Source organism: Papaver somniferum, chromosome 2, assembly GCF_003573695.1.
Source record: "Papaver somniferum cultivar HN1 chromosome 2, ASM357369v1, whole genome shotgun sequence".
Taxonomy (NCBI): domain Eukaryota; kingdom Viridiplantae; phylum Streptophyta; class Magnoliopsida; order Ranunculales; family Papaveraceae; genus Papaver; species Papaver somniferum.
In genome coordinates, this window is record NC_039359.1 from 136,014,918 (window position 1) to 136,038,518 (window position 23,601).

Here is a 23,601-nt window from a genome sequence, read left to right on the forward strand (position 1 = left end):
CCTGAGGAGAAACTTTGGAGGGATAAATGTAAAGAGAATTGCTTGATATTTGGAGATAAAGCACTATTTTGTTTCACTCTTGTACTTTGAATTGGAGAAGAAGAAATAGGATCTTGGATGTTACTGACCATACTAGAGTTACTCATACGCAACATAAGGGATATTTCAAAAAAAAATCCATGAACACTTAAAAGCAATTTCTAACGAGAATCATCCTCTTAACCATTGCCATGTTATTGATTTGTTTAACGTGTAAGTTACCCTTGAGGAAAAAAATACTCTAATCGTTGTTCCTTCTTGTGCTGAAATAACCAAAGTGGTTCTGTCCGCGGTCACTAGTAAATTTCCCTGACCTGACGGTTTCAATGCGAAATTCTTCTCTCACCAATGGCCTATTATTGGCAGGAGGATAGTGTAAATGATTCAACATTTTTTTGCTCTAAACACTTATTGAAAGAAATCAATACTACTTTTCTAGCTATCATCCCTAAAATTCAAAACCTGACTACTCCGGCAGAGTTGAAAACCACTAGTTTATGTAACACAACATATAAGGTACTATCTAAAATCTCAGCTAACAGACTTAAGCCTATTATCTCTAGAATTATATCGCCCTTTCTATTAACATCATGCCAAATTGCAAATTTTCTAATAAAATTTTTATGGCACAAGAAGTAGTTCACACTATGAAGAAATACAAAGGTAAGAAAGGTCTTTGATAGAGTAAGATGGACCTATCTTATAGAACTTATGAAGAAGTTAGGTTTTTCGGATAATTGGTGTATTCTAATCCCTTAATGTATTAGTACCCATTTTATTGCAGTCCTATGCAATGTACCTCGTGGTAAGTTTTTCAAACACAACCTTCGCATTTGTCAACAAGATCTGTTATCCCCTTATATTTTCCTCCCAATTATGAAGGGATTATACCATACTTCTTCATCACGAAGAAGCAAATGGCTAGTTTCGTGGCATTAACGTAGGTAAAGACAACATCCATATATCCATCTTCTTTTCCACGATGATTGTACCATCCAAAGCATCCTTATAGTTAATGCTAAAAATATCTCAGAAATCCCAAATTCCTTTAGTCTTAACTCGGGTCTGCTAATTAATTTTTAAAATCAGGTATTTTTCGAAATAAATTTGGTAAAATGATCATCAAAATCCCTAAAGTTCAAAAGATTAACATTACTGATAAATACTTAGGATCTCCCTTATTCATTGGAGCGTCAGATTAAGTGTTTTGATTCAATGATTGCCAGATTTAGGTGTAGACTCAAAAATATAGAGATACGAAACTCTCTCTGGCTGCATGAACTGTATTCATTAAATCCATTTTGGAAGCTCTCCCCATTTACCAGATGGAGTGTTTTAAGATTCCAACAGATGTTACCAACCAACTCATTTCCCTCCATATAGATTTCTGGTCGGGGAAGAAGGAAGGTAAAAAAGGTTTATATCAAGCTTGGTTATTTCTCTGAAAATCAACAAACTTACTGGGCTTAGAATTTCAATAATTAGATGCTAAAAAGTTGGTTAAACTTGAAGGTTGACACATGAAATTTGTTGGCCTTTATTGATGCCTAATGACAAGCACATATGTGCTACATTTTATACCCATATTTATATTAGCTAGGACTCGTTATTTTGGCTAATAACACCTTTTTAGTGCTTCTGTAGAAAGTACAACCAAATTCTGCTCTTCCAGAGGATAAACGTCTAAAGTAGAAGCTGAATAGCGTTTGCGACTAAAACAACCTAAATGTTAGTCAAGGGCCAAGGCTCCAAAGAAATAGGGCTCGACTTAAATGCTTTTGTGAATCAGACCACCTAAGGGACATATCATCAAGATGGTGGACGACGTGTCCAATTCTCCTCCACGTTAATTTTGTATTCTTATCACAAACAAGGGTCTTGGCACCGCTGCCGGGGAGTGGTTGCAAGATACTCTCTGATTGATATTATCTTTTTTTTCTTGTATATAGTTATTATTTTTTTTATTTTTCTTTTTGTATATAATTTATTTTTATTTTAGATTTTTTTTTTGTTCCTTTTTAGTCTGAGGTGCAGCGATTGGAGTCGATAACGGGTTAGAAAGTAAGTACTTGATATTCTCGCAAAGCTTTTGCAAGGTGAGTTATTGGGTAAACTTTACTTTATATTATGGTTTCCAGTGAGTTGGCTTCTTTTATAGACTTTTGGAATCTTACCAACAGAGCAGAGAAAGAGGAGCCATCTAATAGTTCATATGAGGAATATGCATATGCACCTTGTTATTGTCAGGAACCTGTATTAGAGAAGAATATGTAAATAATAATTGGAATTATTCTCATAGGTATGATCATTCCGGACATTGTGAAGGTTACGATCATTACCAACCTTACCCAGGTTATGAGCCACATTATATGAATTCCAATTATTATTCACACACATATGAGTCACCATATGAAAGAGATAATCAGTCGCACGATGAACTATCTCCGTCTCTCGTATCTAGCCTAGAACAATTGACCAAACAAACTGAATTATTTGTGATTGCAACTGCTGAGAGTTGTGCTGAAACTGATAGAATGATTGTTGAACTTATGAAACCAGTAAAGGATTGTCATCTATACGATGATTCAAGTTCTTATTTTCTTCATATTGATGATATTAATAATGAAACCGTTGTAGATGATGAATCAATATGCTTTGAGGATGAGGATGGACTTGACACTGGTAGTGATTTTGGGAACTCTGAATCTATTGTATCTTATCCAACTCATGATCATATTACTGATTATTTTCCTATTCAAAAGGACGAGAGTTGTATTAGAAACATTACTTATTTAAATAATGATGATTTAGAAGAACCTGTTTATACAGACAATACTATTGTTGAGACTAATGATGAGACAATATATGTTCATAATGAGATACCTTCTAGTCATCTAAATAGTGAGATTCCTATAAGTCACTTAGTTGTAGATAATAATGAGGCGATTATTAAGGATATTGTTGCTCCATTGAGCTCCTGTTTTGCTGACCCATCTTGTGATTTTCTGATTGCTGATGTGGATGTGGAGGCAATTGGTACTGGTCAGGTAACTACTGATTTTGAACCAATCTCAGTTTGTTTAGCCCATTTTGCATATTCCGATGACCCTATGCTTATTGACATTGTCAATGCATTGTGCCCTCCAATGGTCAATCAAGGTAACTCAACAATGGAAGTTATTTCCGCTTATTTATAGCCATATTTAAGAGTTACTGATTTTGATGAACTTGAACCACTAGATGCATGTTTAGATCATTGTGTTGAGTTCGATGATTTCTTGCCTTTTGACATTGTAAATTCATCGCTTCCTCTGATTTCTAGCGAAGATATTGTGTCGACGAGAGTTATTTCAGCTGATTTAGAACCTGATCCAGAGACTTCACCCCAAATAGAAACTAATATACATTCTATGTTTGTTGTCCATGTGAGTGATTTATTTATCTCGACTAAGGACTGTTTTATATTGAGAATGGATTTACACATCTTTTTCGATGTTTATAGTGTGTGCAGGTTCATATTTGCAGCTGAACTGGGTTGTTGGATTGATCCCCAACTTTTCAGACTTTATATATATGCTTTGCAGTTTATTTTGGTGTATCATCACCTGGTTTGAGATTACATGATACTGCAAGCAGGCAAAACAAATACCTTTCGCTTCATGTGAGTGAAACCATCGGATTTGTTCCCGTTTCTCTTTATATTTTATTTGTTTACCTTTTTCATAGCATTTTAGGATTTCCACGCCCATGCTTGGCCGACCCTCTTTTAATCGACCAATCAAGTCGCTCTAAAGCCGCCACACTTTCACCAGAAGTGTAGTCGCGCCTTATGTTTGGACGACCCCTTTCCTTGGCCAATCAAGTCACTCTGAACTTGCCACCATACATTAAATGCCAAACGCACCCTGCCGCGCCACCATACTGGCAAGACAAACGCGCCTTACCACAACAACATATTGATCGGCATGCCAACATGCCACTCTGCCGCGGTAGCATGCCACTTTGGCCACGCCGCCAAACCCTAATTCTTACCACGGCGCCAAATCCTAGCCTTGGCGACTCCGCCAATCCCTAATTCTTACCACGGCGCCAAATCCTGGCCTTGGCCACGCCTCCAAGCCCTAATTCTTACCACAACGCCAAATCCTAGCCTTGGCCACGCCACCAAGCCCTAATTCTTACCACGACGCCAAATCCTAGCCTTGGCCACGCCGCCAAGCCCTAATTCTTACCACGACGCCAAATCTAGCCTTGGTCATGCCGCCAAGCCCTAATTCATACCACGGCGCCAAATCCTAGCCTTGGCCACGCCGCCAAGCCCTAATTTTACCACGACGACGAATCCTAGCCTTGCCCACACCGCCAAGCCTTAATTTTGGCCACGGAGCCAAATCTTAGCTTTGGCCATGCTACAACGCCACAGGCATGGCCATGCCACAACGCCACCGACATGCCGCCATGCCACGACTACTAGTATTCCTCCATGCCACGGCTACTAGCATGCCGCTATGCCACGACTACTAGCATACCGCCATGTCACGGTTACGCCACTAGGATGCCGCCATGTCACGGATACGCCACTGGCATGCTGCCATGCCACAGCTACTAGCATGCCGCCATGCCACAGCTACTAGCATGCCGCTATACCACGGCTACTAGCATGCCTCTATGCCGCGGCTACGCCATTGGCATGCCACTATGTCATGTCTACGCCACTGGCATGCCGCTATTCCATGGCTCCACCAGGCGCTACTATGCCAATAACGTCACTTCCCTATACAACAAGATGCGGCCATAATCAATGGCCACTCTTCCTCATGAGATGCAATCTCAGCCATCCAAGTTCGCCACTGAACTGACGGACTTGCGGAAAGCCCTAGGCAACCCGCTACGTCAGGCGCCACTATGCTAATGGCGCCACTTTGCTACACAAAAAAGATGTGGCCATAATCAACGACTACCCTTCCTCATGATATGTAATCTCATCCATTCAAGTTCGCCACCAAACTGTCGGACTTGTGGCAAGTTTTAGGCGGCCGACCAAGGCAAGCCTAATAACATCACATGTTATTTTCCTATGGAAAAGTCTCTTGACTGGACTTGCCACACATAGCAACCTGCTACATGTTTTCCACGAAAACACTCGAGACATCAAACATGTCACAAAGTTGGGGATACTCATCAGGGTATTGGTATGGCGGTTTACAGCATGCGGCGTGCAATGCGCCCGTTACAAGAAAGTGTCACGAAGTAGGACAATTAGTGGTGGTAAAAAGTAAAGTGTGAACAATTCATTACCTTCATCATGGAAGCGTAATAACTGACGGTTACACGAATTCACTTCCCTTATCATGGAAGCATAACGTCTGACGGTTACACGTTACTCTATTCTTCCACCACTCAATCGTTTCCATTTCCTACGAGACCAGGGTACGTTTCAATATGACTTGTATAAATAGGCTTCACCTATTTTCACCAAAAAAATAAGTTTTCGTCGGCAACAACACAGTATCTAGAAATCACCTGGTAGATTTCCATTCAGCTAACCAGTTCTACTATCAGATACGAGTCATAAACAACCACACCTTCAGAATCAACTATTCTGGTCTCAACACTCTCTTCGTTCCATCCCTAAGACCAACCCTTCTCCTTCACTTTGTGACCAAAGCAAGCCTGGAACGGCCATTTCTTGGTTTAGGCCAGGTTTGTACAGATTGATCTCTCGAATCAAAAGTACTCCCGTGCAGTGCATTGTTTAGGGTTTAGATTCATTTCTCATCCACACACCCGAAATTACCAAAATCAGCAGAAACAGTTTTCACCCACAAACAAAGGGATGCCCACCTTTGCCAAGCACCCCCACACTTTGAAGTAATCATAAGATGGTTGTCTACCTTTCCATAACTCATATGGAGTTTTCTCTGATCCTTTAAAGGGTACTCTGTTCAAGATGTAATTGGCTGAGAGGATAGCCTCCCCCCACAAATTCGAAGGTAATCCTGAACTAATCAACATGGCATTCATCATATCCTTAAGGGTACGGTTATTACGTTCAGCTACACCATTAGATTGAGGTGAATAAGGGCCTTTAGTCTCATGTATTATTCCATGTTCTTCACAGAAATCTCCTACGGGAATTTCATACTCACCACCACGATCAGACCTAATAGTTTTAATGGTAGTATTCAATTGGTTTTCGACTTCACGTTTATATATCTTAAAGGCTTCTAAGGCATCGTCCTTCCCTCTAAGTAAGTAAACATGGCAGTACCTCGTACAATCATCTATAAAAGTAATAAACCATTTCTTACCACCTCTTGTTTAAACTGACTTCATATCAACTAGGTCCGAGTGAATTAAGTCTAAGGGTTTAGAATTTCTCTGGATATTCTTATTGAATGATTTCTTAGCATGCTTAGATTCTACGGAAATTTCACACTTATGATTTTTATCTAAAGTGAATTTGGGTATGCAGCCTACGCTATCCAATTTATGCATTGATTTATAGTTTACATGACCAAGTCTACCGTGCCAAACGTTCAATGACACACACATGTAAGCAGAAGAATCATTCGATTTCAATTCAGGACAGGTTACATTAAGTTTATATAGACCCCCATTCTTATAACCCTTACCCACATAATCATATCCCTTAGTTACTATAAGTTTTCCAGACTCAATTGTAACTTTAAAACCCTTATCATCTAAAACAGAACAAGAAACAAGATTTTTGTAGATGTCTGGAACATGAAGAACTTCATTCAATGTGAGAGTCTTTCCAGATGTGAGCTTTAGACCGACCTTTCCTTTTCCTGCAACCTCTGATGCAGATGAGTTACCCATATAGAGTTTCTCGCCTTCCCCTACCCTCTGGTAGGAGGTGAACATGTCTATGTTCCCACAAACATGCTTGGTAGGTCCAAAGTCTACCCACCAATCCATCACATCGGTCACCAAGTTAATTAACTTCAGACACCACAGCAGAAAACTCGTCTTTGTTATTCTCAACCAAGTTAGCATTATTCTTTTTATCCTTATGTTGTCTACAGTGAACTGCCATGCGACCAGTATTTCTACATACCCAACAATGACCTTTAATTTTAGTAATGCTAGAATCTGGTTGACGAAATATACCTTTATTGTTAGGTCCATGCTTTGAGTTGCGATTTTTTTTGTCACCTTTTCCAGCTTTGGATGACTTGTGTTCAGACATATGATCTTTGTTCGCCATGTCCCTTGCATATGACACGTTCTTGTCTTTGGTGCACAACATCTCTTCCACTTGAATCTTCTTTCCCAATTCAACCATGTTGATCTCGCCAGTTTCATGTCTCAGCTTTTTCTTGTACTCCGACCAAGAAGATGGTAACTTCTCAATCACCGTAGACACTTGAAAATTCTCATCAATGACCATACCTTCAGCAAGAATCTCGTTAATGTTTTGATGAAGTTCGAGGAACTGATCAACAACAGACTTATCATTCGTCATCTTGAACTCCATAAACTTTTCTACCAGAAATTTCTTGCTTCCTGCAGTCTCAACTTGGTACTTTGCTTCTAATGCAATCCACAACTCATAAGCAGTCAAGTTATCTTTAGCATTGTAAAAATCATACATTGCATCTTCCAAACCATTCATGATATGATCTTTAGCCAGAAAATTAGACCTCGTGTTAATATTGACTTCCTCCTCAGTCAAATTTTCAGCATTGTACAAGTCATCACCTGGAACCATTACATAGTCCAGTTCATGATGGCTCAGATAAAACAACATCTTGGATTGCCATCTCTTGAAATCCTTTCCGTTAAACTTTTGTGGTCTTTTTACGTCGTTGTTTCCCATTGTTACAAGGAATAATAATGTGTTAAGATTGTTGGAATCTTGCAACAATAAACAACACGTTAGATGTATCAAAAACCAATATGTAAAGAAATAATACGAAACAACTCTACCGAATCAAGTAGACGAGGGCAGAATCACAGGTTCAGCAAGTTGTCCTTAACACATTAGTTCGCGGGTGTACTCGAGTTGAGTAATGCTAAACCCCTCATAGCGAAGATGTGTCCAGGATAAGACTACCCAATATAACTTAGTTAGCACAACGCAAGTTACCCACTCTTGAACTCAACAACGGGGATGAAAGTAAGAACGCCGCACAAAACAAATGAAGAAGATGATTAAAAAGAATTGCTTCTTGTGTGTTTTTAAAACATAATTTCGAGTTTTATTTATAGGATGAAGTACTTGCAAATCAAGTTACGTTTTGGTTTTCTTCAAATACAAGTAAAACACGTAAAAGAAATTTACCATAAATAAAACTCTTAAGAAATAATTTTGGAATTAATTTCCTAAAGAAAAACTCTCCAAAAATAAATTCGTGTAGAAAAGGGACTTGGTGCATGGCATACGCGCATATCGCATGGGTCAAAACATGTATATTTGCCCACCCGTTGCACCCACGTTTTACAATATATCCATATGAAATTGGTTATATAGTGGAGCTCTACTTTAGTTCTCCACAATGTGGGACTAAGAAACATCTCATTCACTCATAAAATGAGCAAGTATCCTTGGACCCATAGGTCACTCGATCAAACCACACCAAGACCAAATATCTTTTACTATAAAACGTATTTTCTCCAACATGATGATGGTGTTGTTTTTGAGAATAATGAATATAGAGATGGAGAGAAAGTTACTGGTAACCGAGAGAAGACAAGGAGTGCTGGTGATTCTCGGCGCTGGAAGTCAGTTAGAAAGATTTTGTAGAAAATCTGATATCAAAGACTTAATGAAAGAACACAAAACTTAACTCAAACAAACTCTCTTCAATTGATAAATTTTTTCTCATGGCTCAACAGCCTATTTATATGACTCACAAACTTGACTCTCAAGTAAAAAGACTTTCCTAATAAAAAACAAACTCTAGCAAGAAACTTCTAGACAATTCTCACGTAAACAAATTCTTAAAACAGGTATTACTTGTAACCCAAGTAAACTTCTAAAAACCGTACCGTGGATCAGCAACTCTTGTTGATCCATCCACTTCATGTAAACTGTCCCAGTTGATCCATACTATACTGGATCAACACACACTGTTGATCCATATTGTAGTTGCAGGAAATCCTACACTACACCCCTCATATGATTTCATTAACACTCAACTCATTTTAGATTAACAATCTTAATTTTATTGATGAATCTTTGAACAATCTTACAAGAAAAGATAAAGGAATCAAGAATAACCACTGCTCTAGATTTTCTCTCTCCTATTTACTTGCTTCTCGCCCAGAAAAATATCTCTCCCTTTCCTGTACAACTGAACGACTATTTATAGGGAAATACATAGTGGATGACAGCTAATCTGTCCTTTATTTTCGGATATGTCTCGCGACATTCTCGCAACCTTACAAATGTTAATCTCGCAAACTCTATAATTTTCGCAGGACCATCACATCTTTTTCATGATTTTAGCTGACGTCGTTTATTATATCATTTCTGAAATTGTTCTGCGACGCTGTTGTGTTGTGTTGTGTTGTTGATAATTTTCGCTGAGACATTATTGCTGCGAGATTATGATCCTACATCTTTCCTCTTCCCATATCTTCTATGCGAAGTAGAGAATGATGTGAGAAATGCCGCAGTTATCCATCATTTCATATTCTGCATTTATCACACTATCCTTTTTCCCATCTGTTTCTTGACACGTCTTTTGTAACTGCTACTTTTTAACCACTTACATCTTTCCGCATTAATCGTGTTTATCTTCTCGAGAAAAAATTTCCTCTATATATACTCTTTCTCACTCTCTTTTTCTCTCTTTTTATTTTCTCTGCAACTTCATCGTTCTTCTGCAAATTCCGTTATCGCAACTTTTCTTCTTCTTTCAATCTTTTTAAGTTCTTCTTCATCTCCATACTGTTCCCTCTGTAGATCTTCATCATTCGTAATTTTTTTCGAAATAATCTTCCTGCTAGTGTTTTCCATGGATTCATCAAGGTTAGTTTTCTTTTTTCTTCCTTATGGGTTTTGCTGAAATTGATCTTGCTTACTGCCTTATTTGATGTTGTTTATGTGATTCACATATTGTTGTTATTTCAGCAAAAGCACCTCCAACACTAAATTTACGGTTCAGAACCCTAATATTCCCAAACCGCAGCATAAGATTGTTGTATACAAAAGAAAGTCTGTGAATCAGAAGGTAGTAAGAAACATTATTCTTTTCTAATAACAATATTGTTGCCTCTGTTTCTTATCTGGATTGTAATTCGCAGGGTGATAAGGATGTCAATAAACCTCTCAAAAAATCTCGCCACCTTAAAACTGTTGAAACCTCTGTTCTATTCCACTTACTTATCTCTTCTAAATCTCTTGCGACATCTTCACAAGTTAAACCATTTTCTCCAATTCGCGAAAAAGCTTCCTCAGACTTCATTTCTTCAACTGAACTTTCAATGATTGAAACCCCCATTATTGATCCTTCTGTGAATGAAACTTCTTCTCTTCCTATTGATAATGTTTCTCAACCTTCTATCATTGCCAGTTCTCTACCTGAGCCTCTTCCCTTTTCGAAAGAAACCGTGTAAGGAATAAATATTGCTTTCAAAGTTTTTTCTGAAGTCCTGGATGATGGCAAGAAGTCTCCCATTGATCCTGTCAAGTCTGGTATTTGCGAAATTCTGAGTAAGTATTTCGGTTCTGACAGAGATGCTTCTCAAACATCTTTGGAAAAAGAGTGTAATGCTCTTCGTCTCGAAAATCAAAAGCTTCAGAATGTTTTGCTAGATCGTGCAACCTTCGCAAGAAGAATAATGAACTGAGAGGTATGATTTCCTTATCTGTGTCTTCAATTTGCCTTTCTGATGATTTTATCCTTCCCATATTTAATTATCCTTGAAATCCCTCTTTCGCATGTTATGCCTTAGACCAGAAACGAATAATGGAGAGATACCAATTTGAATCTGCTGTTGAAGAAGCCCGTGTTGATAAAGAGATTTTGATGGATCAATATAACCAATTAGATAACCTCTATTCATACTCTGTTGATCATATAAATAATCTTACCAATGAAAATACCCAATTAGTTCAGAGGCAAGATGTATTAAGTAATGAAATATCTCGCATTTCTTATTCTTTTAATAAATCTAATTTAGGGATGGAAACTTTATCAGATGAGAATAAAACCTTATCTCAAGAGAAGCGAACTTGTTTAAACAAGATGGCGATATCTTCGCAACAACTTAGCATTCTTCAGAAAGTATGTGATGACCAAGAAAAATCTCTTCGATATTTGAGAAATGAACTTAAAAAAGTAACAGAGTCCTCTATCGCTAAAAGAGATACACTCATTCAAGGTAGAATATATTTAAATTTAAAGGCGAATCAACTTAAAGAACAATATTCCAAATTAGAAGAATCTTATTCTTCTCTTGCGAAGAAAAATGCCTTTCTTATTTCTAAAGAGAAAAATCTTCAGTCTCGACTTAAAGGTTTAGTTGGAGATAAATTTGATGACGCAATGGACCGTTGGGAGAATAGTTGTCTGACCTTGATTCAACACCTTATTTCGAAAAAAGGAAGGTAGTCATAATAGTTTGACTGTCTTAACTATCTTTTCTTTGTCATATCTTTTTGAGTTCTTCATCTTATTGAAATTTTGTATTCTACCTTTCGCAGAGTCTGAGAAAAATCTTCATTCCTCCATTTCTGTTTTGGAGGCTAAATATGCCAAAATTCGCAAAGAAAATGCATTACTCGTCTCTGTCCTTACTGGTTCTCGCGACCGAGCAGAAAGAAGACTTGATTATCTTGCTTACTTTAAGGATATTCAAGATAGGAATCATCAGAGAGCACTTCTTCGTCAAGTTCATCTCCGGATGAAGTCCTTGTAAATGATATTTTATTGTCTAAATCTCTTCCTCCTACATCAATCGAACCTTTGGAAGTAGATGATGATGAAGTTCCTCGTCCTGCTGATAGTGATTATGATTATGAAAGTGGTGCAGAGGATATTTTTGGAAGATGAAGAAGATTCCTTCTAAGGAAGCACTGCTGGTGTTAATCAAAATGAAAAAAAAAGAAATCTCTTCTGAAGAAGTAATTGCTGGCGATAATCAAGGTGCTAATCAAGGCGAAGATCAGAATCGAAATGAAGGAGAGGCTTGCGATAATGAGAACATTGGCGAAGAACGTCTATTATCTCCTTCTACTGGAATTAATACTGAAGCATGAGCTTCTTATCTAGTTCTTCTTGAATTGTCTATCTTTATTACTTTTTGCGAATAATATTCTTCAACCAACTTTGGAATCAATTTTCCCTTTTAGTATTTTGCTGGTGAGAAAGATAATGCTCTTGTTTATTGATTCCCATACTTGCCTCTCATTATCTTTCTTGCAAAAATAATCTGTTATGAATACTTATAAATATTTTGTTTTGTCATGTGGTCTTATTTTCCTTCCTAATTAAAGGTCTTATTATGCCACCTCTTGTCATTGCGAAAAATCGCAGGACGTCTTGCACTTTCATGCAAAACCCATTGATCTTGCCTTAACTTTTTCTTTTGTATTATGGCCTCTTCAGGAATGTTGCGACAATATGACAGGCCTAAATATTCTTGCGAAAATAAAGCCCCATGACATTGCCGTCTTGCGACGAAATCGCAGGACGTCTTCGCACTTTCATGCGAAAACCCATTGATCTCGTCTTATTTTTCTTTTGTATTATTGCCTCTTCAGGATTGTTGCAAAAATATGACAAGGCTTAATACCCTTGCGAGTAAAAAGCCTCATGACATTTGCATCTTAAGACACTTATCAGCTCCCTAATGGAGGGTGTCGCTCTTATCTTCCCCCTGGTTGCCCCTTCAAGGAGGCGTACTTCTACCATACATGGTTAGCTCCTCCCATCCAGTCTTAACAACAACCAGTTGTTTTCGCAGCCTCTTATCCCTTTTACCTATATGGCTTATGGTTACGAGACTGCACCCTAAGTGGGGTTTTCTTCGGGCCGATTGCAGTATAAGCCAAGACTTGTCAAGAATGGAAAGGTACGCTTCAAACGCCCCTGGCACTCTTGACTCAACCGTGTGCCTCAGCGCCTTGATCAGATTCTGCACTCCTTGGGAGAGTCCTTATTACCTTAGTCGCCCAACCTAAGTCATATGCTTAAGCTGAGAATCCAAGGTGCCTCTCCCGGATGGGATTTATTGACCCCAAATCTCTATGACTCAGGTTCCGGTGGCGGTGTAGCCTCTCCCTGAGCCATGCAACAGGTACCCCCGTATATGACGTACTTTAGGTCTTACATTTGCCTCTTGAGAAATTTTATTCGCGAACTAGGGTGTACGCCATAAAGGTTCGCCCCTTTCTTTCATGTCATTGTTCTATGATTATCTCTGTGAAAGTTTCGCAAATCATGATCTTGTTTTGATATGAATAATCTCGCAATTATTCTTTCAGAGTCCATAACTTCTCAAAGCTTCTTACGGATAATATCTTTTTTAAGTACAACCTGTTCCATGGTCTGTCAAGTCTATGACCAACATCTCTACCTTATGGATCCATTAATTTATAAGCTCATGTTCCAACTATCTCCTTAATAATGTAAGGTACATCCCATTTTTTTGCTAATTTTCCACCATTTTCTCGCTGATATATTGGTGTCTCCCGCAGAACTAAATCTCCTGGTTGGAATTCGCGTACTTTGACACGTTTATTATATTCTCGGGCTAATCTTCGCTGATAATTCTCCATATGTTGTAAAGCTCTTTCTCTTATTTCTTCTAATTCATCAAGTTTGTTTAAGATCAAACCCGCACTAAGATTTTTCTCCCAAGCTTCTCTCTTTGTTATCGAAATAACAACTTCTGTTGGTAACACCGCTTCAACTCCGTATGATAAACAAAAAGGTGACATTCCAGTAGCCTCTCTTCTAGTTGTATTATAAGTCCATACTGCATTATGTACTTGTGTGCACCATGCTCTATAATGTCCTTCCAATTTCTTCTTTAATATATCTGCAATTGTTTTGTTTGTTGCTTCTACCTTCCCATTAGTTTGTGGATACAAAGGAGTAGACTTTCCACATTTTATCTTAAATGCATTAAGTAACATTTCTATGTTCTGTCCTTCAAACTGTTTACCATTATCAGATACCAACTGCGCAGGAATTCCGAATCTGCAAATGATATTTTCGAATATGAATGTAAAGATATCTTTGTCGCGAATATGCTGTACTGCCTTCACTTCTGTCCATTTTGTGAAATAATCTGTTGCGACTATTAAGTATCTTCTTTGTCCAGAACCTGGTAAAAATGGCCCCACAATATCTAAGCCCCACTTTCCAAAAGGCCACACACTGGTTGGAGATGACAATGGTGCTCCAGGTGCATGTATTTTCTTTCCATGCCGCTGACAATCTTCGCAACGTCTTGATATTTGTTTTGCATCTTCGTGCATGTAGGGCCAGTAATAGCGTTGCATTTTTACTCAATGTGCCAAAGATCTTCCCCCGCTATGATTGCCAGCATCCCCACTATGTAACATTTTTAGCACTTTTTCTCCTTCCTCTCGTGTCAAACATCTGAGTGATGGTCCATTAAAGGATTTTCGGTATAACAGCCAATCTCTTAATTCATAATTCGTTGCGCGGCTTTTTAACTTGTGTGTTTCCAATATATTTCTTGGTGTTTCTCCTTTCGCCAAATATGCATGAAGTTATGTTCTCCAATCTGCGATATTGTTCGTTTGTTATTCTTCTTCACCGTCTATTATCATCACGTTCACTTCTTCTTCTTCTTTATTGATTGATGGTGACAGAAGTGTTTGTATTTTTATGCATCTCGCAGTTGGACCTGTCATCATGCTTGAGATGAAAGCAAAAGCGTCTGTGAGTCTGTTATCCTTCTTTGAAATGTTCCTCCATTTTATTTTTGGGATTTTCGCTGACAATTCTTCAACGAGCTTCTTGTATTTCTTCAAGGATGGTTCATTTGTAGTGTACTCTCCCTTTATTTGGCGAATAACTAGCTGCGAATCACTAGTGATCCTGGCATTTTCTAGTTTCATTTCTATTGCGAATTTTAAGCATGTATCACAACTTCATATTCCGTTTCGTTATTAGTGGATGCGAATTCCAATCTAAATGAAAAAGCCATCTTCACTCCTTCTGGCGAAATTAAAACAATTCCAACTCCATTGCCTTCTCCATTTGATGATCCATCTACCAATATCTCTCATTTATTTGGTTATGTTAATAAGTCTTTTGGATCTCCGTGTTCTTCTTCTATATCCATCATTTCTTCTACCGCTTCATCTTCTTCTAAAGGAAATTCTTCCAAGAAATCTGCAACAACTTGTGATTTTGGTGAAGACAAAATTTCATATTTAATATCAAAGTGGCCTACTTGTGCATTCCATCTCTCCACTCTTCCTAATCTTTTTGAATTCTTCATCGCTGATTCAATTGGTACTTTTGTTAATACCTTTATCTTGGGCGCTTGAAAACATATGCGGAGCTTAAATGATGCATAAACTAATGCTAAGATTAGCTTCTCAATCTTTGAGTAATTCTTCTCGGCAGTATTAAAAGTTTTGCTAATGTAATAGATGGGTTTCTCCACTCCTGCGTCTATTCGCAATAACACGGCACTTAATGCATGCGACGTCGTCTCAAGATAGATCAATAATTCTTCTCCTGATTCTGCTTTTTGTAAAATAGTTGTATTCATGAGATGTTCTTTGATCCCTTGAAAAGATTTTTCGCATTCATCAGTCCATTTGAATTTCCCACCCTTCTTGAGTATATCGAAAAAATATTTGCATTTGGCTGATGATCGTGAAATGAATCTCCCCAGCGAAGCTGAAAGTCCATTCAACTTATGTACATCTTTTATTGTTGCTGGTGTTGGCATGTCACGAACTGCTTGCACTTTTTCTGGATCAACCTGTATTCCTTCCTTTGATACAATGTAGCCTAAAAATTTTCCCGATGCAACTCCAATAGTACACTTCTCAGGATTCAGTTTAATGTTATACTGCCGCATTTGTTCAAAAATCTCCCTCAGGTCCTATACATGGTCTTTGGCTTCTTTACTCTTTACTAACATGTCGTCCACGTATACTTCTAATGTTTTGTGTATCCATTTCTCGAACACCTTCTCTACCATTCTTTGGTATGTCGCTCTCGCATTTCGCAAACCAAATGGCATTTTCGTGTAACAATATAAACCTCTAGGGGCGAAGAAAGCAGTATGTTCTTGATATTCTTCAGCGAGAGGGATTTGGTTATACCCTTTGTACCCATCTAAAGACGATACCCCATCATTTCACGCTGCGGATTCCACCATTTGAGGAATATCTGGTAACGGAAAACTATCTTTAGGACAAGCTTTGTTTAAATCAGTAAAATCTATGCAAATCCTTATTCCTTTGTTTTTCTTTGGGACAATGACCATATTCACTATCCATTCTGGGTATTTAGCTTCTCTTATGATTCCTGCATGAAACATTTTCTGTAGTTCTTCTTCTATTTGGGAATGGTAAGCTGTTCGATTTTTCTTATTCTTTGTTTAAATGGTCTCACATTCTTGTTAATCTCCAACTTGTGGCATGCAATTGATGGATATATTCCCGGTATCTCATCCATGCTCCCTGCGAAAACGTCTTTATATTCTCGCAAAAGGTTAACAGTTCTTTCTTCTTATTCTACATCCATCTTGGTTCCAATTATCAATATTAGAGGTTCTTCTATAGTCCCAACGTTTACTTCTTTTGTTGGTTCTGCGGCAGTGTAACTGGACTTGGGTTCTCCTATTGGTGTTGGTTCTTTATTGTTTTCACAGGTCCTTCTCCTTCTTCCGAAATTTCGCTGGGTATTTCCCTGCCTTCTTTTGCCCTTATCATGTATACTCTAAATTCTTATTCTTTCTTTGCCTCCTTTGCCAACTTTCTTCGGAATTGTTTCCTTTTTGCTTGTCCTTCATAATGCTTTACTTCAATTTGATGACATAATTTCGCATTGTCAACATCTCCTCTGATTTCACCTATTCCATTTGGTGTGGGGAATTTAATACATTGATGCAACGTTGATACTACAACTTTTTTCGCATGTATCCATGGTCTTCCTAGCAACATATTATATGGCGATTTCATATCCACCACTCATAGTGTCACGTGTGTTTCGATCTCTCATAGTGGAATTCGTACCACTATTTCTTCTTTAGGTTTTGTTGTGGATTTTCAAAATCCATGACACAAGATATGTTGAACTGGACATTTCTTCATCTTTAAATCCCATTCCCCTGAACGCATGATAAAATATTATATCCACTGAACTTCCTGTATCGATTAAAGTTCTGTTCAATATCCATTCTTCCGTGGATTTTGTTGTTGTCCCCATCCCTTTTCGCGTAATAGGCACTTTAATAACCAATGGAGATGTGTGGTTCAAATTTTCTTTTGGTATTTCTGCCGCCATGAATGTGATTTTTTGCTTTTCCCAATCTTTCAAGGGTGATGTCTTTTCTACCGCCATAACCTTCCTTCCTTCAAAATTTCGTTTATGTATTCTTCCTTTGATGTTTTCATGGAATTCATTAACCATTGTTTTTGTTATCATATTACACTCCAATCTTTTGTCATCTTCATTGACTCTAATCATTTTTGTTTTAACTGGTTCACTGATTTATTTAATCACTTTCTTGATTTGAACAATCTCAACAACAATCTTCAACTTTCGATCTTCAGATTCCCTGTTTCTAGCGCCATTATGTAGTTGCAGGAAATCCTACACTACACCCCTCATATGATTTCATTAACATTCAACTCATTTTAGATTAACAATTTTATTGATGAATATTTGAACAATCTTACAAGAAAAGATAAAGGAATCAAGAATAACCACTGCTATAGATTTTCTCTCTCCTATTTACTTGCTTCTCACCTAGAAAAAGATCTCTCCCTTTCATTTACAACTGAACGACTATTTATAGGGAAATAAATAGTGGATGACAGCTAATCTGTCCTTTATTTTCGGATATGGCTTGCGACATTCTCGCAACCTTACAAATGTTAATCTCGCAAACTCTCTAATTTTCGCAGGACCATCACATCTTTATCATGATTTTAGCTGACGTCGTTTATTATATCATTTCTGAAATTGTTCTGCGACGCTGTTGTGCTGTGTTGTGTTGTTGATAATTTCACTGAGACATTATTGCTGCGAGATTGTGATCCTTCACATATCAGTTTCTTCATACTGTATCAACACACATTGTTGATCTCTTCTATCTTCTTCATAGTATCTTGGTTTACTTCTCAACATCCTCCCTTAAACTAAGATACTCTTTGCTAATCATTCCCAACTTTCCACGCAAGTAATGAAAGTGTTAGACTTCAAAGACTTGGTGAAAATATCTTCTACTTGCTCTTCACTCTCAATAAACTCCACAGCTATCTCCTTGTTACTGACAAGCTCTCTAATGTAATGATACTTAATATCAATGTGCTTACTCCTTCCATGAGGCACTGGATTCTTAGTTAATGAAATTGTAGACTTGTTGTCACAGACTATTGTTGTTGGTGTCTTCTGTTCTTGAAACAATGACTTCAGCATCATTCTTAGCCATACATCTTGTGTATCACAGTTGCTAGCAGCTATATACTCAGCTTTTGTTGTAGATAATGCAACAACTTGTCGTTTCTTTGATGACCAAGAGAAAAAACCAGTTCCTAACTGAAATCCATAACCTGATGTACTTCTTCTTCATTCTGTATCACCAGCCCAATCACTATCAGTAAAACCAACTAGTTTTGGATCTTCTAAGACATTATAGAGAATTTCCATACTGGTTGTACCTCTAACATATCTCAGAATACGTTTTGCAGCTTGTAAATGTGATTGTCTTGGTTCTTCCATAAATCTGCTAACCAATCCAACTACATACATGATGTCAGGTCTTGTAGCAGTCAGATATCTAAGACATCCAACAAGACCTTTAAAGTCTCTTGAATTTACAAGTTCTCCTGAGCCTTCTCTTGTTAACTTCAATCTCTCTTCTACTGGTGTTAAGATTGGATTACGATTATCCATCTTGAAACGCTTTAGTATTCCTTCTGCATATCTTTGTTGATTGATGAAAATTCCTTTTTCAGTTTTTTGTACCTTTATGCCAAGAAAATATGACATTAAATCAAGATCTGTTATCTCAAACTCCTTCACCATATCCTCCCTGAATTCATTCATCATCTCTGAACTATTTCCAGTAAATATAAGATCATCCACATATAAACACACTATGATGTGATTGCCAAGAGTATGATCTTTCAAATACAAAGTATGCTCATGTGGACATCTTGTAAATCCTTTCTTAATGAAATAGGAATCTATTCTTGTATACCAAGCTCTTGGTGCTTGTTTCAAACCATACAAATCTTTGTTTAGCTTGTATACTTTATTCTCCTTGCCTCCATAATGTAACCAGCTGGTTGCTCAATATAAACTTCTTCTTCCAATACTTCATTCAAAAATACTGACTTCACATCCATCTGAAAAATCTCCACTTATTTTGTGCAGCTAATGCAATTATCATTCTTACTGTATCTAGTCTTGCAACTGGTGAAAATACTTCTGAGTAATCTACTCCTTGTCTTTGTCTATATCCCTTAGCAACTAACCTTGCTTTCTGTCTATCCACTTCACCATTTGACTTGTATTTTGTTTTATAAACCCATTTAACACCTATGGGTTTCTTCCCTGGTGGAAGTTCTGTTAGTTCCCATGTATCATTCTTCTCAATTGACTTCAGTTCTTCATTCATAGCTTGAATCCAACCTTGTTCTTTTGATGCTTCTTCATAAGTTACAGGATCACAATCTCCAAATAGTGCAAAATTCACTACTTCATCATCAATATGTTCATCATCTCTTGATACAATATAATCATTCAACCTAGCAGGTATGATATATTTTCTTCTTGGTCTTGTAGTTTCTTGTTGTTGTACTGTTTTTGTTCTTGCTTCTTCATGTTGTTCTTCAACATTATCTTGAATCTGCACTTCTTCTTCAACTTCAACTGGAACTGTTCTGACAGCATCAGGTGGATCAATATCCCTTGTTGATCTATTGTTATATGGATCAACATTAGTTGTTGATCCATTATTCCAGTTCCATTTTGAATCTTCATCAAAGATCACATCTCTATTTGTAAACACTTTTCCTACTTCTGGGTTGTATAATTTATATCCTTTGGTTACTGAATTATAACCAACAAGGATACACTTCTCACTCTTGTCATCCAATTTCTTTCTTAGTTCTTTGGGTACACTAGTGGAAAATGGAAGTAAAACCACTGCCAAGACAAGAAGTAATATCACTTAAAACGACTGTGTCCATCAGTTGGAATCTAGAAGTGGTTTTTTCCAGAACGACTGTTTCTGGCAAAGGTTGATTTCTTTAAAACAACCAAAGTTTGTCACAGTTACTGTAAACATACTGACAGAAACAATAGTTTTTATTGATCATATTTCATAAAAATAAAATAAATGATTCAGCTGAATCCAAAGCCGATTCGACTTTATCAAAAACTAAAAGCTCAATCACAATTAATAATAATGACTTCAAAACCGAATTTCACAAAATTAAATTGTTAGGACTTTAAAAATCAATTTGTATTGAAAGTGAATTCAGTTTACAATTTCAACTAAATACTGCGAGTTCCAAGTGTGAAAAAAATATCTAACACTAAGTTGGAAAACCTTAACCCATGTTTCTATTACAAGCTTTACAACCATAAAGTTTCAAAACATGAAGGTAAAGACTTCACCATCTATGTCTTCATCTTCTGAAAAACTAGCTCAGGTCCGTTACTCCATCCCTAAGCTGCAAAAAAAAAAAAAAAAACAAGACTACAACAATTAACAACAGTAAAAAAAAAGGAAAAGAGAAACAAATCTGCTCGATACCAGCAACACCTACAACTATCCACTCATAAATTAAAGAAAACATATGAACTGCAACTATTTTTCATATGTAAAATATCCAATCCATAACTCATGCAACCCAAAACATACATAGCGAATTGATAGAAGTCTTAGGAGAAAATCCACTGACTTCACCAATTGAGATCCTAACTACCCATCAAACTTTCCTGTTGACACACGTAGAGAGGTTCATAGCTGCATCCATAACCATTTACATGATCAAAGTTTAATGCCACCTGCAAAAAATCCAAACAAAAGGAGTTCAAAACAATTCAACCTGTGAAGAAAATGTGAGGACTTGTCGAAAAATTGACAAAATATGTTCTCTTCCTATTCAATTTTAAGGGAAAATACATTGAATGTTAAAAATTAAAGAACAAAATGAATCGTTGCTGCGAATTTGCATAGTCGTGATAAGTAGAATATTTTATAGATTAAAAAATGTCCTAGTTCTTACACCCACCACAAACCTAACAAGAAGCACCACCACAGGAACAATTTAGAATATTTTCCGTGCAGATAAACGCCAACAAAAACAGTTATACTACAAATCATACGTTCTCATATAAGCAAAATTAAGGAACAAAAATGTATCTAACTACTGATATTGAGATTAAGTTAAAAGAAATTACATACTTGTAAATTGGCATTGACCGAAAAATTTATTAAAGAAGTTTCAAATGAATGCCGAGTCGTCAATGTTGCGGCCTTTGGATGAATTCAGTAAAGCATCCACGTGGGTAGTAAATGATCTATACTGCTTCTCCAGTTTCACACATGCTAGACTCACTTGAGTCTGATTGGCTTCTCGGCCTTTGCATCACTGGGTACTTATAATAATATGTAATAATCCTACAACAAAAACTTTAGTCATAACAAACAATGGAAAGTAATTAAACAACACCATGAAACTAAAAAGAAAAAAGTTGAGAAAGTGAAAAGTTTTATTACCCTGATAAGTTTAGAGAATCTTGTTATCTTCTCTTCTGTATGTTTTTAGAGACACCACAGTCAGAGGGTAGTTCTCTTTGTATCACCCACATCCATATAGCAAGAGTGCATTCAAGGATTAATGTACCCACTAAATTTCCACCAACAACTTCCACTTTAAGTTAATCTGTCTCAGTATCTCTCCTTGCAATTTTAAGCAGATGGTATACACTGAAAATCCATTAACAAAGTTAAATATCCATTATTACGAAAAGCAAGTTAACTATCTGGTTTTCACCCCCTACTCTGATGAGTCTTTCTTAATTTTTGGTCTTATGCTTACATAAATTAAAAATATGTTCTATATTATGAGCAACGACCGATAAGTTACAAAATGAGAACAATGTATCTGCTGTAGAAGCAGGAGGATATTCAACCAACAGTTAGAAACCTTGTGGTTTTTAGCAAGTTTGTCTAAGGAATCTGCAGTACTATTTATAGACCTATAAACATACTTATATGCCGATTAAACAAAAAAATTAGAGATAGTATTGCAGTCATTTTCATAACCTAAAGTATTCCAACTTATATTACCAGAAGCAGCACTAACAACACTGAAGAAACATCGTCTGACACAAAAAGAGAAATGGTCTGTCATTTCCACACCAAGAACCAATTTCTGTTTCACCAGAATACTGTAGTGGTCAGTCATCGTTGATGTTAACCCATCTACTGTTGCCATCCCCTCTGGAAGAGATAATTATGCCTGGAAGACAAAAACATTAAGTTATCAAAGAGGAATACTATACATGAATAAAAACATACCCAACAATGTAAAGTGAGTTCATATTCGGACACTAAATCGAGTTAATAATAGACCTTTCTTGACTTTCTATGTCAATCATGATTAGCAAGAAAAGAAAGGTCTTGTATTTAGGATTCAATATGTTTTTTTTTTTCAATATTTCCCATACTCTTCATAAAAGTATGTAAGATCTCCCTTGCTCCACTAGGATTCTAAAATGTCAGCCAGCTTCCTCTCATACATAGTAAAAGTATTTCAGCATTAAGTATCTACACAACAGAAACAACATGAACTTCGCTCTGAAAAACAAAGCACTAAGTTCAGATTCTACAAATGCTAAGTGACGAACCCAGTTTTAATTGTTCACATGGAAATTTTTCTCTCTTTAGCCATTCCAACTTTTGCTTCACCTCTGCAGACTTTAGGTCGTTCCAATTGAATATCACCCATATATTCCAGAACCTACAATCACAAACAAAATCTATTATCCAACATATTATAAACTTAATAAAATGGACACATGACCCCTTCCGTTTCTTCTTTGAAAGTTGACCCATGTGATCAGATTTTCTATCAACCTAATTGACCAGATAAAAAAAATGAAGAGCAGTTATTATTAAAGGTTTCAAACTTTACGAAGATATATGTAAATCAAACAGAAACCAGAAATTGATTTTACCTTGGTAAGACCCTCAACATACTGAATCGATTCAGATCGACCAGTTTTATTTCTTGGTATAAAAGCTGCATTAACAAACATGAGCAAATCAATATCCCCAACAAATTCCATATTCAAATAACAATCCCTAATAAAACAGGTATAATAGCATAATTAACAAACATTTACA